Source organism: Empidonax traillii, unplaced genomic scaffold (genome assembly GCF_003031625.1).
Source record: "Empidonax traillii isolate 1590-97213 ecotype Southwest subspecies unplaced genomic scaffold, ASM303162v1 scaffold240:size1935192, whole genome shotgun sequence".
Taxonomy (NCBI): domain Eukaryota; kingdom Metazoa; phylum Chordata; class Aves; order Passeriformes; family Tyrannidae; genus Empidonax; species Empidonax traillii.
The window spans coordinates 105,411-109,383 of NW_020955433.1; positions in this window are offsets into that span (position 1 = coordinate 105,411).

Genomic DNA, 3,973 nt, shown 5'->3' on the forward strand with positions numbered 1-3,973 from the left:
GCTGAGGATGATGCAAGACCCCCCCTGTACAAGCCCAGGGGAGATAACATCCACCCAACCAGGGGGTAACATCCACCTCCAAAGCAGGGGAATTACCTTTTAAGGCAACAAACGGACAATGAATGAATATTCAACAACTGATATCGAAAGAGTACAAAAGCCCAGTTTTCAAACAAGTTTTGTGTGTCTCTGGCGGGGCACCGGCCCCCCAGGCCACCCAGCGCTGTTTGCTTTATTATCGCTTGCTTAATAAATTTATCAATTTTTAATTGGAACTAAGTTGTCTAAATTCTTAAACTAACTTATAACATATTGATCTTTGTAATTACTTGTAAATCTTTCTGAATTTTCCCCTGCTGCAAATGTCCATTACTGTAGCTTGCTATTGCATAGTACACTACTATCTATTTCACATAAATGGAATGACAGGAAGATGTACTGAATCAGCATGCAAGTATGTTATGAGGCAATTATGTTTGATGGTGCAGATGTGTTCAAATTAACTTTTTTCCCTGACTTCAGAAAATTTGCATCAGAGACTTAAGGGAGTATTTCTCATATTATTAAAAATAAATTACTAGCAAATCAGGGAGAGATTGATCCCACTCTAACAGTTTAGAGCAGTGAAAAGGAAACCAAGCCTACTTTGCACAGTCAACAATTTATTATACCCTGCTTTTGGCCCTGGATTCCATTTCATAAGCAGAAATATTTTAAAGTAATACATGCTATCTCTTAAAGGCTTGCTATTTTGAGAATGAGATTTTTTTTTTTCCTCCAAACATCTGTAATGATTACTTTGAAGAGCTTAAGCCATGTGCAATAAGGTATCATGTGCTGAAGTTGTCATCTTAAACCAGAATGTTGGCTAACAAGTATCACCAAAAACTGATGCCATGATTTTTTTTTTTAAATACTGACACTAAAACCTGTACTAAAGAAGAGAAGAAACATTAAAGATAGCTTGACTCTTAGAAGAAATCCATACACTCTTTCAAAATCCTCTAAAGGGACCAGTAGTCTTGTTAAATCTAAGATTATTTATTTTCCTGTAACATGAATCAGAGTAAATTTAGCTCTTCAGTATATTTTCATTCAAAAAGAAAATGTGGTATAAAGACTTTTTGCATAGTTTGATCAAGCAGACTCAAAACAATATATGTAAGCTCATGAGCACAGTCACCTCAATCCAAATGACTTAGTCTTCAAACATGTATAAAAATAATAACTCCCATTTGAGTTTGGAATGGATTCCCTTTGACATGTACTGATCACAAAAGTCCTAATCTTACTTCTAATGAAATCAATAAGAAATCTCCTTCTGTGCTCACTGCAATCAGAAGTGCTACAGTTTCTTTGCATAATTATTTTTCTTAAGTTTGAATTGGTTGTTAGGTCACTTGATTTTAGTGCCTAGAGTTAAAGCATTTATAAGTGACTGGAGAATAATTTTGCAAACAAGATCCTTAAGGAAGGATAATTCCAACATATTAAATTCACTGCTTACCTGAAAGTAAGTACCCTACATTAGCTTCCTGAAGGATATACGCGTGCTATCAAAGACAAGCTGTCAAAACAAGATCAAGTGCTGCTTAGGTTCACTTAAAAGTCAACTTTCATTCTAAAGTGATGTACTTCTTCAAGGTGAAGTGTGTGGAATCACATACATCCCTGTTGCAGTTCTGATTTTGCTTGTTAGTAAATGTCACGAATATTCCTATAATTTGCTAAGGCTAACTAGGCTTCACACGTTCAAAGTATATCTTGAAGGAAGCCCTGGGGATTGTAAATTCTTCAAGGGTTTCTTGGGTATGGTCAGATATAAAGCAGACGAACAAACAAGCATGTGGAGCAAATCATTAATTCTCTTGTGAGAATATTATCAGTGCTCTAGGTCAAAATACATCGTTATCCACATACTGCTCTCATCTTTTAAAACATTGCACTAAATGTATTTTCTATATTCAAAGGAAGTCTTGAATGTCTAGACAATTAAAAATGTTACTAGGAAAAAAATCAATGGGAGATTCAGATACATAATTAAACATACCTGAAAGATAGATTTGCTTTGTTAATCTCACTTTTTTGAAGTAGCATATTCTACAGATAGACCCAGTGAAATGAGTGGAACTTTTATATTCAATGTAAATTCTTGTTTTCCAGAATCTGTTTCATATTAGAAACATACTTTTGAAGTGAGAAATGTGTCATTTTCTAAAGGGGGGGGAAAAAGGCAGTTTTTAATTAGGAAGATAATTTTGATGTTTAGATTTCAGAACTGAGAAAGATTTTTTGTATTCCTTCATGTGCTGACAGACCTTGTTACACTAGCATTTATTACGAACATAAGTCATTGTCAGGATAACTCATATTTATCGCCTTGCTCTTTCTTTTCTAATAGATATTGTTACCTGTGATTAGCCCATGATCACCTTTAGCTAATTTTGTCAGTAAACTGTGTATCTGCTTTGACATACACATGTTGCTTGCTTTGTGTAGTGTGACTTTCATATAATCACTGGGTAGCATTGGTTCCAATACAGTCAAGTTTTATTCTTGACTTCAAAAGGTCGGGATTCTACCTCTTCTGCCTTTTTTTTTTTTCCTGCGTCAGTTTAGCAATACAGAATTGCACCTGTTTTTTGATGGAATGCATCAGATTTATTTTTTTAAGATTATAGAATTTCAGATACATATTCTCAAACTTCTGCATCTAATTTTCAAGTATTCAGCTCAGATTTTTGTGCATAAATTCATGCTTTCCCAGATATCTGCAACTTGCAAGGACATTTATAAAGAATGAGCTATTTAATTCTTTACAAATAGAAGCAAATGGAGTAATATGTTTGTCACAGTTTTGGACACTGGATGGTTTTCAAGCTATGTAAACTGGACTGATGCTCTCCTTTAGGTGTTTAAGCTTGACATCCATTTTGCCTACATAATCCTTAGTTAAACAGGGATCAGTTCTGTTGCAGCCTCTTTTCTCTCCTCCCCTTACAGATCCCATCATCTTACACTATAACTGTATTCCATTTCTTTCTTGTTGAGGGCATGTTAAAGATTTTCTAATCTTGGTTGCCAAACTGTTGTTTTATGGCTTTTTTATTCTTTTTTTTCTTTTTCAGATATTTAAGCCTCTCTGTGTTTACCAGTGATGCAAGAACTGTACTCCTAATTCTTCTAAAAACTGTGAAACAATATGAGTATCAACTTACTGAAGCTTTCCTTTCCCTTTAAAAACAGATACTTAGACATTTGCTCAATGTCTGACTTGAAACCCAGTGCTATTCATATCAGAGAAAACCAATTATGGAATGGTATGATTACCTTCCTTTTTCAGCACTTCATGTATGATCACGCTCATAGGTCTGACACCAGACAGCACATTTTCAAAGTGATAACTGAGGATTTAACCACGCAGTTGATGTTACTGGACATAGCATAGCCAAATCCTGGAACTTTTTTTGAAAACTCTCATCATGCAGCAGGTTTAATGAATTTTGTGTGGTTACTTACATAGTTATGATGAATGGGAAGACAGGTATCATTTTTGGAAAAAAAAAAAAATTCAGAAAACAATACTGTCATCTGTGGAAGTGTATCAAATGCAATTCATGCTAGTTAGGCACTTTTACATTAATAGCAGTATCTCAGTCTCATCAACAGCTGCAGCATCATTTATTTTAAACTCTAATATAAAAGGGGTACCTGTGCTCAACCCATATGCTCCTGAAAAAAATAAATCAGTTGTTTACTCTGTATTATCTGTCATTTAGCTTGAAGTTAAGACAATAAAAAATTGGTCTGCAGTTCCAATTTTTCAACTGCAGGGGACAAAGCATACCAAAAAACTGCATTATTGACATTTTTAGTTTTTTTGTTTTGTTTTAATTTTCATTATTGTTTCTCTTGATGGACTACGCAGCTAGTGCTAATCTGTGACTTGGCCCTTCTCCATCATTTTTCACTG